The following is a 13,406-nucleotide window of genomic DNA, read 5'->3' as shown; positions in this document are numbered from 1 at the left end:
CACTGAGACTCGGCCCCCCTGGTTGTGGGTGGGCCGTGACAGATCTACCAGATTCCTGAAGTCAGGGACCCCAGCAGCGTTCATCTGCATCTGTGCTGTGGCAATTTCCCAAACACTGTACTACTGCAGGTTAGTGTACTAGCCCCCTGCTTGTCCTTTTCCTGGATTCAGGTCAATCTATCTTTAATTTGGTTTCCACGTAGACTCGGGTCCCGTGTCATATGTGCTCATTGACCCTATGTTTGCTTATGGAGCAACTGTGTTTGATTCTAGCCTTTGCAGGAGGGCATCTGAATTATCGGAGTGGAAAAGAGCCTCTCTGAATAATCCCATCTTAGGGGCTTTCAGTCAAGAAGTTGGCCACTGATGGTGGTTTTTTGCAGTACAAGCTGGCGTGCTGCACAGGGCTGTAGCTGGCCAAGGGGATCCACACTGACCAGTTATTCCAAAAAGCCACATCAGCACCTCAGCTCAGGGCAGTCTTGAGGCACTTTGACTGCCAGCTGCAGCTGGGAGACTGGCTGTGCCCACTCTTTGTGCCCCAGAGCCAAGGAACTCAAAAAGAAAATAGCCTGAAGTGCAGCCTAGGACTGTTGGGCTTGCCTTTGAAATATTGTTACCTACTGACATCTGTCCCTTTCCTGAAACTGCTTAATAACCTGAACCTTCCTGTTGGCAGCTTCAAGAAAGATCAGGTATCAGCTATTTAAATGCATAGTTAGCTGAAAATCAATAGATGGATGACGATGTAAGCATGTATTGGTTTATGGGTACTGTCACGCTGCTGATGCACACTTTGCAGTGATGTGGATGGCTGTAACAACACATTTGGAGGTTAGTCTGTTTTGAATCATTACGGTGGTACCTCAGTGCGAGCGCTGTCACAGAACTTCTAGAGGAAGATTCTCCTCTGCACTGGGTGGCTTGTGTGAATTAACAATGCATTTACCTATTTGTAAAATAGATCTTGAAGATGGCATTCCTAAAATCCTTAGAGCTTGAGGATAAGGTCAGATAAGTTTGAAGAGTTCCAGCATTTCTTTGACTTAAACAAAACTTTTTACTGCTCAGGATATGTCATAGATCCAGCATGCAGCTCATTAGGTAATCACACTGAAGATCATAGGTTCACCGTGCTGCTGTTGGTTGTTGGTTCATATTATTGGAAAATATCCGTTTACTGTGCAGGGGGATTTTAAAATAAGCTTTGAGTTAGCACACATTCTTCTTGTGATAAGTTACTCTGGAAGGTAGAGATGAACTTCAGTATGACTTCCAAATCTAAGGCTGACTAAAATTTGGCCCATCTTTGAAATGTATAGCTTAATTGTCTCTCTTCCAAGAAGGTAGCTCTGTTAGCTGGAACAACAGCGTCTGCTACTGACACTCCTAAAGCCAGTATATAATAAAACCGTTGATTCATACTCATTCCCTTTTGTTCCTTTTTTACTTCAAGTAGTGCAAGATGTGCTTTGTTATTCTCGTTTTTCACTTGGCTGTGATTTTTCAGAGACCTAAAAGGAAGATAAAAGGCATTATTTAAAAAGGGGGTGTTCATACTTGATTCAGTACTCTCCTTAGATATTATTTTCCTCTTCAGATTTTTTTAATACTTGCTCTAAACCCATAAACTTTCATAACTGGTGTCTGGCTAATTTGCAGCAGCTTCCACCTTTGGCTTTTGTTCTTGAGCTTACTAAAATCAATGAGGCATCGTCCCCTGAGCAATTTACTTATTTTCTGGGTGTTCTGGGAATGTATTGGTGTTTATTTCTGCAAGTCTTTGTTTACCTCCTCACAAAACTGGATGTCATCATCCCGTGCTTGCTTAATGCAGCTCCATTGCCCTGTCATGCACGTTTGTATAACCTTCAGATATGGTGCCTAAGCTGTTTGAACAGGTTTCATGTGACCTGCCCTGCATGCTAGCTCTGGATCTTACCTGCTGCTCCATTTTATCTCTGCACTTCATACTAATGAGCACCTGCAGCGTTTCATGTCCCTGATCCTTTGGACATCTGCCGTGGTTTAACCCCAGCCAGCAGCTAAGCCCCACACAGCCACTCGCTCACTCCCCCCCCCCCCCCCCCCAGTGGGATGGGTGAGAAAATTAGAAGAGTAGAAGTGAGGAAACTCATGGGTTGAGATAAAGACAGATTAATAAGTAAAGCAAAAGCCTGCAAGGGCAGGCTCTAAAGGCCCCTAAAGCCTGGCCACGGCACCCACGTCCACTCACCCTGCCGTGGGCCGGTGGCCGCCACTGGCAGCCGACCTCGGCTTGTCAGCCGCTGTTGTAAGGGATGATGCAAAACCGAGAAACCCTCCCAAACTGCGACTGATCCTCGAGTGCTTTTGTTACGGTGGTTGTTTGTTCCTTTCCTATTTGACTGGCAGCTGTTCCAGCTGACGCCAGAGCTGACTGAGAACAGAGCGATCAGCGCAAACGGGCGAGGCCAGCTCCCCCCCTGCCTGCGCAACCGGCCGGGACGGGTCCCGACACGGCTACCGGACGCTCCGCGGGCAGGAGAGGGGAAACTCGCCGAAACTCGCGCTCACTCGCTATCTGCGTGGCGTGGCGCGGCGCGGCGCGGCGCTTCCCCTCAGCGCCGGGGCGCTGTCCGTTAGCGCCACGTGACCGCCGCCCGTTGCTCGCCGGGATCTGAAGTCGTGGCGGGCGGGGAGGGGAGGGGAGGCGCGCGTGGCGGAGCCGTTGCTCCTCCCCCTCCTCCCATCACCCGCCCCTTCCCCACCCCTCCTCCCCCCGGCGCTGCGCGTGGGGCGGCTCGCGGGTACGTTACAGCCCCCCCTTCCCTCCCCCGCCGCGTCCGTTACCCCTTGGTGTGGGAGGGGGTGGGGCGGGACGGGAGCTGGGGTTCGGGCTCGGCTTTCCTCTGAGGGAAGGCGGGGAAAATGGCGGCCTGGGGAGCGTGACACCCCCTCCCCACTCCCGGCTGTCGCTGCCGCCTGTGGCGGGCGGGTCGCGGCCCTTCCCCGGGCCCTTGTGGGCGGAGGTGGCCGGTCCTGTGGACTTATGAGGTACTTCGGCGCGTGAGCAAAAATAACGCGTGTGTTTCTATATATATAATGTGTGTATACATAGATACGTGTCTGTATATAGATGTATGTGTGTATATGGGTGTATATATACGTACACAGATGTACGTATAGAGCTCGGTATCCGCGGGGCGTGCACGCTGTGGCGGCTGCAGACGCACCTGTGCCGCGCCAGGCCGTGCCGTTTGGCACCCACAACCATCTCGGCTCCCTGGGCCTTAAGGTCGTAACACCCCCAGGGAGGGAAACTGGGGCGTGTTAGCTGAAACACGTCTGGTTTTCTGGCGTTTCGTGTGGTTTTCCAGCTCTTCTGTTACTGAAGAAGCCAGGGGATTGTTTTTTCTGCATGTTGGCTCTGTCAGCGCAGCCTTCTCCAGTGAAGTAGTTATCTGTAGAAAACTACGCGGCTGTTGAGCACAGGGGAGCTGCTACTATTAAAAAATAATACTTGTTATTGAAAAGGAGAGGGTATAATTGTAACTGATTTGAATGCAGAACGTTTTGCTGAGTTAACAGTTCAGTCTGTTCATCCCCTTACTTGCTGTGTTTTGACCACTGACAGTGGCCAGCATCAGTGGTTGGCCAGTGTCTTTGGTTCTCAGAAGAAATAAAAATTAATTTTGAAGGTGTACAGCTTGTTCACCTTTTTTTTTCCCCCCAAATGGCTTTAGTTCTATCACAAGATAACCTCTTTGATTTTTTCTGTTTCTATGTTTGAAAATAGTTTGTGTACACATAATAGTACTGCTGATGGTTTTTCTTTTATGTTTAATCCAGTGTGATTCCCTGCTTTTATGCCGTTGTGTTTTCACAGAGTTTCTAATTGGAAACTGTTGAATAGCTGCAATGTAGCAGGCAGAGTTTTAGACGGGATCTGAATACAGATTATAATCTCTCTGGTATTTTACATGTTACTGTTTGCAGAGGCACTAACCTAGCTTTAAACAAGAAAAGGCCATCTCGTACTTATTATTTTTTCTTTATTCAGGTTTACAGTAGGTGTAGAGTAATATTTTTTCTAATTGCACTTCTTGTTAATAACACTCATACTACTGTTTTGTTTCTTACAGGATTGGTGAGGGAAGAGCTTGCTTTCAGTGAAATATTTATCAAGTGTTGAGGAACAAGTCAGGAAACCCAGCCAAAAGCGAATGTCATCAGAAACACCAAGAGAAAGTCCAGAGGTGCCAACAGAAAACACCATGTCTCCTGAAGTTCCTGATGTGGAAGGAAAGGTGAAGTCAAGTGACAGTCCGGTAGAGAGACAGGAGGCAGGCTCAGACAAGGAAGAATGCCTTGAGCCCATGTCCAAGAGGCAAAGGAAGAAGCTGTTGAAGCAGAAACAGTGGGAAGAACAGAAAGATCTACAGAGGTGTGGTTTGCAAAATAGCTTTTGCAGGATCATGTGTAGTATTGAGTGCTAATAATAATAATGATGTGTCAGCAGAATTTGCGTGTGGATTGCTTTAGCAAATCAAGGCAGTTGAACTAGTTTTCTCCCATGCCAGGTTTAAAGCAGTAGTCACAGGCTACTCCATCTGCATATGAAGAAGCTATAAAGGTAAGCATTCTCTCTTCATACTAGAAGTGTTCCTCAACTTGAAGAGGATGTCGGGAGGGATTCAAACTTGCATGTTTTTGGTTTGTCGGAGGGGAGAAGTAACATGTGGCTTTGTCCCTTTCTGAATGGGCTGCGTCCTCTTTCCCCAGTGCTGTCAGACTTGGTGAATCTTACAAAGTCAGTGACTAAAAAAAATTTCTTTTGACACATGAAATGCTCTGCTGTAAGTTATGTTGACTTACAACCTGTTAAAATAGTTTTGGAAGATGATGAGCTTCTGTTTTATTTTGTTGAGAGAAACCTTATCTGCAAATGGGCTGGTGGTGGTTTATCCTTGTCCTGCTGAATGCAAAGTGTTCCTCCCCCAGAGAGTGGCTGTTAAAGTTGCTGTCTCCGAAATTTGATCTCCCAACTGCCTGCTCCCGTCAGGGGACCAGAGGGAAGAAACAACTGTTTCAGAAGTCTTTTGAAAAACTTGAAACAGGAGGTAAATTGCCTTCCACATTCCGATTCCGATAGTGCAATTTTGGCAATCTTTTTGGTTGTTTCTGTTATGAGACCTGACTCGGAGCACCCGTAAATCCACGCAGCTCCCACTATTGACTTCGTTGAATTTGTGTCAGATGTCTGTCTTTGTAGGTATATACAGAACTTCACAAAGATGGGGGGTGTGTTTCATGCTGGTATCAGCCTAGCACAAATGGAAGCAACAGGATAAGTTTAAACTACCACGGTCATGGGACAACCACCTTGATCGTAGAAGTATGCATTTGTGTGCATAACACGTGCCTCAGCAGATTTGGCAGCACTTTTTGAAGATGTATTTGTTTGTTTGTCTCTTTAGGCAGAAACGAAAAGAAAAACGCCAGAAGAGAAAACTTGAACGTCAGTCAAAATCGGACTCCAGTAGTGAAGTGAATGACAGAAAGCGTATGCGAAGGGAAGTTGTTCCTAGTACACTTCGCCTCATTGTGGACTGCAGCTTTGATGACCTGATGGTGCTAAAGGTAAAAGAAACTTACTCTTCACGTACAAATGTTGAAAGGTTCTCCAGTGACAGTGCTGATGCAACGTCAGAGCGCAAAAACTGGAGAGCAGCTTGTGGAGGACACTTAGCATGTTTCAGATTGTGGTGACTCCCAGACCTGCTTAGGTCAGTTGCTGAATTTTTTAGGGTTTGGAATGTACATTTATATAAGCTTGCCAAAGATTTTTGTTTGCCTTCATGGAGATGCGGTAAGTTGGTTTGATTCCAAAAACAGGAATATAGAAACAGTTTGTGCCGTATGTTCACCATGAAGCTACGCACAGTTCTGCCTCAGAATGGTTTTGCTAGAGGGGCTGCAAGTGCCCCATCAAGTTACTTTCTCTTTCAAAGTGGACCTAAGGCTCCCAGCCATGTTAGTAAGTATGTGTGGAAATAAGAATTTTGAGCATTAGGAGGATACCGAGCTTTTCCTCTCAGTCACACGAGAGGTAGTTGGTAGAGTTGGTAATAGTTGATGTTAACCTAATGCATTTTATTCTTTTTCTTAACTGCTTAATGAAATTGCTTTAAATGGTGGCACAGCTGCCTGAGCTCAGTTCTTTGATTTTTTTCTGAGAGCTCTGAAGACTTGCCCATATTTAGTTATCACGATAAAGTGCATAACTCATTTCTGTGTTCACTGCACAATGCAAAGATTTTACGTGTTTATTGAATAGGCCAGATCTGCAGTGACAGCATAACCTCTCTGAAGGAGGACAGAAATAAATACTTGCAGAGGAATGTTGGTTTGCAAGCTGAGCACTTCATGAAACATTTAGAAATACTTGACGTGGATGCATGACCATTTAAATTGGTGTACTATCCAAACCTTCTCAGTAACAGCAGACAGATCCTAAAGACAGCAGACTCCCAGCTGTTGGGGGTAGGGACAAGTGATAGTTCAGAAGATAGGGCATCTAATTTTATTAAAGGACATAGAAATGCAGCTGCCTTGCCAGAGTAGCCTGAAGAGTTTCTCCATCCCTGCTGCACCCTGACGTGACTGTAAGAATCTGCTTCAGCATCTCCTGCTAAAGAATCCAGGTCACTGATAAAGCAGGCAGGTAGGATCAAGGAAGGCGTCGGAGGACACATACACAGCTTAAGCTTAGGGTGAAAACGTGACTGGGCAGCATTTGTATTGGGGAATGGCAAAGTTCAGGATGGATTGACAGGTTACTACGTATCTGAGAGACTTCCCAACATAAAGGACTTTAATTCTGATCTTGAGATTCACACATTGAACATAACCTTGTTCTTCCTTTACTACTAGTGTATTGAGTTTGCATGGCAAGGTTTTGGTAGCGGGGTGGGCTACAGAGGTGGCTTCTGTGAGAAGCTGCTAGAAGCTTCCCCTATGTCTGACGGGGCCAACGCCAGCCAGCTCCAAGATGGACCCCCTGCTGGCCAAGGCTGAGCCCATTAGTGACAGTGGTAGCGCCTCTGGGAGAAGAGATTTAAGAAGGGGAAAGGAAAAAGCAACCTGCGCGACACCAGTCGCAGCCGGGAAAGAGAATATGTGAGAGAAACGACCCTGCAGATGCCCAGGTCAGTGAAGAAGGAGGGGGAGGTCGTGCTCCAGGTGACAGAGCGGAGATTCCTCTGCAGCCCGTGGGGAAGACCATGGTGAGGCAGGTTGTCGCCCTGCAGCCCATGGAGGTCCACGGTGGAGCAGATATCCACCTGCAGCCCGTGGAGGACCCCACGCCGGAGCAGGTGGATGCCCGAAGGAGGCTGTGACCCCGTGGGAAGCCTGCGCTGGAGTAGGCTCCTGGCAGGACCTGTGGCCCCATGGGGCGAGAAGCCCACGCTGGAGCAGGTTTTCTGGCAGGACTTGTGACCCGGCGGGGGACCCATGCTGGAGCAATCTGTTCCAGAAGGACTGCACCCCACGGGAAGGCTTCCTATTGGAGAAGTTTGTGGGGGACTGTCTCCCATGGGAGGGACCCCACGGTGGAGCAGGGGAAGGCTGTGAGAAGTCCTGCCCCTGAGGAGGAAGGGGCAGCAGAGACCACGTGTGATGAACTGACCCCAACCCCCATTCCCTGTCTCCCTGTGCTGCTGGAGGGGGGAGGAGGTAGAGAATTCAGAAGTGAAGCTGTGCCCGGGAAGAAGGGAGGGGTGGGGGAAGGTGTTTTAAGGTTTGGTTTTATTTCTCATTATCGTACTCTGATTTTGATTGGTAATGAATGAAATTAATTTTCCCCAAGTTGAGTCTGTTTTGCCTGTGACAGTAATTGCTGAGTGATCTCCCTGTCCTTATCTCGACCCACAAGCCTTTTGCTATATTTTCTCTCCCCTGTCCAGCTGGTGGGGGGGAGCGATAGAGCGGCTTTGGTGGGCACCTGGTGTCCAGCCGGGGTCAACCCACCACAACTAGGATGGGTGAAGTGCCCCTGAGGAAGCTTTATTTTCAGACATCTAGCAAATACAGTAACAGATGCTTTGGGAAGGGAAATGACTGCGAAGATGCGATTGTAACTGTCCTTGCAAACTATCAGTCACCCTTCTGGCTCTAACATGTTTGCTCAGTAACCTATCAGCTTCATGAAGGAAATGCAACCGTGCTGTTGCAAGACTATGTTAACGTGGTTGCGTTAATTTTGGTTCTGTTTGGCAGTGAGCCTCTGAGGCATAATTAAGTTTTTCAGGCTCAGCTAATGCAGCATGATGCTGAGAGACAGCTGATAAGAAACACTAAGGACAGAGATTTATATGGAATTAAGGCAATCTGAGTATGGCCCAAAAGCTTTTGGTCAAGTATCTGCCCCATTCACTAAGTCATTACCACAACTCGGTCAGCGTGTAGTCACTCAACCCTGCTGTTTGGTTTCCAGTTCACTTGGTTTCCGGTTTAGTTTCCAGCTGACTTTGTAATGTTTACACCTAAGACACAAGGGAAGTTTCAAAGCACTGCCAGCTCCTCTCTTGCTTGAAGCTCTGCTCCCATTTGCCATGGCCTGCAGGCTCATACTCTTGCACAGCTGTATAGGAATTACATATCTGCTAAACTGATACCCATTAAATCGTTTTGTAGAAGTGAGTTTCTGCATCTGTGGTCTGAGTTGGCAAGTGGACCTGTGTCACGACCATTCTGGGTGACCAGCCTTCTGCTGGCCATTCACAAATACTCCGTTCATTGATTTGCGGCTACAGGTTACTTCAAGCCCCCCAGCCTGCTTCATCTGGTGCTCTAGCATGGCTAGGCATGTGCAGCAGTGAGTGAGCACCAAGGGAAAGCAGAGCTGAGATTGTCCCCCAGGTCTTAGCATAGCCCTCTCCTGCAGTGGGAAATGGGAATGGAGGTGGTAGTTGTTACTGCAGTAGACGTGATTTGAAGTGAAGGCAGGGGCTCTTGGAAAGAGTATACTGAGCTCTGCTCTGAGCTAAGCTCCTCTTTCCTTAACGCTGTGCTAACAGGATTTTTCTCCTTGCCCATCAAACAGCCAGATGTTTTGAATGAGCCTGTCTGCACTGAATAATCTTGCTCTGGAAAATAAATGGAAGTAGGGTCGATTTATCACCTTTCTTTGGTTTTGTGAGAAGAGATTGACAGAGATATGTTTAAAACAGATAAACCCCGATTCTCCTCCTTTCACAGTTCACTCACGAGGCCTGAAAAAGGGCCAGATGTGTTTCTGTCATTGTTGGCCTCTGTTTTGGTGGCTTGAGGTTTGCATGGTGGTTTTAATGTTTGTTTGGTGTCATCCTGTCCCATTCGTGTCCCATGTTCCCCCTCCTCCCCCCATTGGATACTACGGTTTGTGATTCTTCTCTGCTAACGATGAGAACTATGGAAGCAAATTTTAGCTTGCTGTGAGGCAGACATCTGCAGTTAGTCTGCAGGCCAGATTTTGAAAATCCAGGGTCTTTTTTCTTCCAGTGCCTAGGGCTTGATGTGCATCTCTGCAGATAATGTGTGTGTGCCCCTCTTCTTACCCCAGTATGTCTGTGACTGTAGAGTCAAGTCTGCACACAAGAGCTCTTTGTGCAGGCCTGGCTGAGTCACACAAAACAATGAATCCGGTGCCCAAAAGTGTTGCCTCTGTCCTTTTTTTCATTTAGCGCACTTCTCATGTACCTCTGCAGCATGGTTTGGTTGAATTGCTTGAGGACTAAATATAATGAGCATAAAATTATTTTAACAGGGAGTCTGAACAGATATCTTTATAACATAACTGCTAAGAATACATATTTCTGTATGTGATAGTGACTGGGAGATGCTTAAGTGGCTCTGAATGGGGGGGGGGGGGCTCCACTGGAAAGGGGGATATCTGTTGTTTGGGGTGGCTGTGGCACAGGTCAGACTTCTGATGAGAGTGTGAAGGCAGGATGGTCTCTTCTTTCCATAGCACTTTCTCAGTTGGAGTTCTTCCCTGGGAGCAGCCTGTCTGCTTGTCCTGGACCTCTGTTCCTCAGCCTTGAAAGCAAATGACATTCTTTCTCCCTTTCTGGAAAACATTTTGAAAAAAGGAAGCTGTATATTATCAGGATAGGCTTAGGATTATGTTAGACTGGTTTGGCTTTGTTCCATAAGCAGACGAGAAGCACATCCACTCATTAGCAAAGAAGCCTCCTTGGACACCACTTCGAAAAGGAGAGGGTTGCTTTGGAGGTTTCTTCTTTTTCCTTCTCATTCTTACGTAAGATTACTCTTCACCCACTCCTCCAGTAGAGTTACAAACAATAGTAAATGCTGGTAGCACTAGAACTGGCATGAATGGCCTTATTAAAATGATAACGTACTATGGGACTGACCTTTGTTGCCTCTGTGTGCTTCAGAAGGGACACAAAGAGGTGACAGTGGTGTTTCTTGGGAGTGCCAGTATTGTGTTTTTCTAACTGGGATCTTTCTTTTTCTATCTTCTTGTTTAGTCTGTTCAAAGCCTTCTAAAGGCGTCTGGAACATTCTTGTGACCATGAGCTACTTTCAGGCCCGATAACTAAGTTCCATACAACTGAACCCTACATCTCCCCCTTTTTTATTTTTTTTTGTTTCAATTAACACAGCCTTACTTGATCTATCAATTAATTTTTAAACACATTGCAACATACAAGGATGGACCATCTTGTACATTCTTGAGCGGTCTTGCTCCGCAAACTCAGCCCAGCAATCAGTGGCTGTCAGCTTTATGTGGGCGTCCCCGCGGAGGCAACGATGGCCTTGCCGTACACCAGCCCGATGCTCTTTGGAAAATCCTGGAACATTCTTGTGACCATGAGCTACTTTCAGGCCCGATAACTAAGTTCCATGTAATTGAACCCTACAGACTAGCGTCCTAGACACATGTGTCTTAACATTTATAATTTCCATTACTTACTCTGTTTCACTTTTCGACTGGCCCCTGATTCTTTAGCCGAAGACCTGAGTGAAAAAAAGAGAACGTCTAACTTTACAACTGGTATAAACTGTGCACTGCAATATATGGGAGGTTTTTCTCAAAGGGGTTTCAAGTGCTCCTAAAATTTTGTGATGTTCCTGTAATAACTCAATTTGTATCCAAAAGTGTGGGGTTGTTTGTAGCGAGGAGCACTTTTGATGAAGGCTGTGCATGACAAACTTCAGTCACAAAGTTGCATTTTTCATGGGAGGAGAAAACAGAAATTTCTGGTTTTGAGGTTTGGCTTATCCCTAATCCTAGCAACCTCACATCAGATTTTACCTGGACTGATTCATTTCCCCTCCTGGAACCTTCTGAAGAGTAGGGAGAGGCTTTAGCGGACTCTGGCTACTCATGTTCTCTGCTGTACCTTCGTTAGAATTCAGCACAGCTTTGTCAGTCATCTCTGAATGTATCAGACTGGACGCAAAGTCTTTCTCTGAAAAGTGAAGGTAGAAATGTTATTAAAGTTCCCACTCGCTGATCTGGATGTTTAGGGGGGAATTCAGGAGTTCCCTTACCTCATTTTCAAAGGGCTTAAGGACATCAGAGAGACATGTTACGTTTGCTTTCTGCCTCCCCCCAGCCCACAGCAGCCCAGAGCTCCACTGGGAGAGCACGTTTTTCCACCCTGCACCAAACCTGAGTGCGCTGAGGTCTGAGTGACTAATTTCTGTGTACTGTCGCCTTGCTGCTTAGCACAGCCACAACTGGGCCAAGCACGCTTCGCTGTATCCTAGTCCTTCCACCTCAGCAAGTTTGGCTTTGTTCCATAAGCAGATGAGAAGCACATCCACTCATTAGCAAAGAAGCCTCCTTGGACACCACTTCGAAAAGGAGAGGGTTGCTTTGGAGGTTTCTTCTTTTTCCTTCTCATTCTTACGTAAGATTACTCTTCACCCACTCCTCCAGTAGAGTTACAAACAATAGTAAATGCTGGTAGCACTAGAACTGGCATGAATGGCCTTATTAAAATGATAACATACTATGGGACTGACTTTTTGCGCAGTTGATTGAGGTGTTGAAAGTGTTGGCTGATGAGGTGGGTGCCCGCGGAACGATTAGGAGGGGCCCCACGGGCGAATGCATCTAATGGGTGCTGGGCCGGGGAGGGATGGGCTCTCTCAAAGAAGTATTAAGTCCCCCAAATTGGGGAGAGATTCGGGAGCTGTTGCTCCCGTCGGTGCTCGCAGGTGAGCGCGGAGTTGCTGAACGATTGCAAAGTTGGGGAAAAGTGGGGGGGGGGGGAGTGGTTGCGGCAGGACGGAAGGCTGCGGAGTGCTGGTCTGCGGAGCGAGCCGCGGATGAAGCGCCGCCTCAGGAGCAGCGGGAGGCAGTGCCCCGGGGACAGGGAGTCACACTCAGACGGAGTGGGCGGCCGAGGAGCGGGGCTCACAGAGCGGGCCATCTCTGACCAAGGGCGTGGGCACGGAGGGTGCGGCAGAGATGGAGGGTTTTCCTGTAGGGACGGCACCAGCGGGGACGGATGTGCCCCCTCTGCAGTGTCCATGGGGGGTTGCGGCGGCTGGTTCGGGGGGATTCGGGGAGTGCCTCCTGGACTGGGTTCCAGGCAGGGATGTTAAGGGAGATTTATACTGTCAGGTGAAGGAATGGGAGGAAAGAACACCCTCGGAGGGGGAAATCAGGAAGCTGCGAGGGTTAAAAACTGTGGTAGAGGGGGAACCACCCCCTGGCGAGGGAAATCAGGCACCTTTGCGGGGAGAGCAGGCTGAGTTTTTGCCTGCCGAGCCTATGCAGGCTGAGTTTTTGCCTGCTGAGCCTGTGCAGGCTGCGCCTTTGCCTGCTGGGCCTTTGCCTGTTGAGCCTGTGGTGGCTGAGCCATTGCCTGCGGCGCAATAGCCTCTGCAGACGAGAGGGAGAGGCATTGGAGGGGAGTAAAAAAAGAAAGAAAAAAAAAAAAGGCGTTTCACTGGAAAGTCCTTGAGAACTTAAAGAATGCTGTGAGTCAGTGCGGAATCCACTTATTGATAAAGCCAGTAATTGTATGTAGAACTTCCTTTAGGTAAAAAGTGTGTTAAGCATACTTTGATTAAACATAGCATGAGCGAGGGTATGCCTGTATACAAACACCTGAAGGGCTACTGAAATGGGTTCCTAGTCGTATGATTCGTCCTGCCTTAACCTCGTAGTGTTTGAGTTTTCTTACAGATTGCTGTCATCCTGTCCTGGCTTGTGACACCTTGGGTATCCAGATGACATCCTTCTCAGAGTCCATCAATACGTGCCGTTATGGGATCCGACTGTCGGAGCTCGCAGCCAGGAATCTAGGTGCCTCAGACATCAAGCCTTAACATCAGCGCACCAATGATAAACCTTATAGAGTAATAGAAGTAATTCTTTCCAAGCCTTAACTTTCAATCTA

The 13,406-nt window shown here is 47.7% G+C and overlaps 1 protein-coding gene and 1 long non-coding RNA gene across 44 annotated transcripts in view; one reads left to right on the top strand and one right to left on the bottom strand.

Annotated features, from left to right (window-relative positions):
• LOC142032347 (alcohol dehydrogenase 1-like) overlaps positions 1–13,406 on the top strand; it is a 330,614-nt gene that overhangs the window by 147,814 nt on the left and 169,394 nt on the right. For 40 of the 43 annotated variants that reach the window (XM_075031193.1, XM_075031006.1, XM_075031212.1 and 37 more), the window contains 4 exons: positions 4,125–4,426; positions 4,563–4,615; positions 4,984–5,102; positions 5,460–5,622. The gene's annotated coding sequence lies outside the window, so the exon portion shown is untranslated. Of the gene's footprint in view, positions 1–4,124; positions 4,427–4,562; positions 4,616–4,912; positions 5,103–5,459; positions 5,623–13,406 lie in introns of all 43 variants that reach the window. The other 3 variants (XM_075031103.1, XM_075031256.1, XM_075031019.1) reach the window with 3 other exon arrangements.
• Positions 315–2,639, bottom strand: LOC142032712 (uncharacterized). The gene is made up of 2 exons (XR_012650960.1): positions 2,237–2,639; positions 315–1,514 (listed from the first exon to the last, which is right to left on the bottom strand). It is a non-coding gene; the product is annotated as an uncharacterized LOC142032712 (long non-coding RNA).

Source organism: Buteo buteo, chromosome 1 (genome assembly GCF_964188355.1).
Source record: "Buteo buteo chromosome 1, bButBut1.hap1.1, whole genome shotgun sequence".
Lineage (NCBI taxonomy): Eukaryota > Metazoa > Chordata > Aves > Accipitriformes > Accipitridae > Buteo > Buteo buteo.
This window is presented reverse-complemented; position numbering and strand designations above follow the sequence as displayed.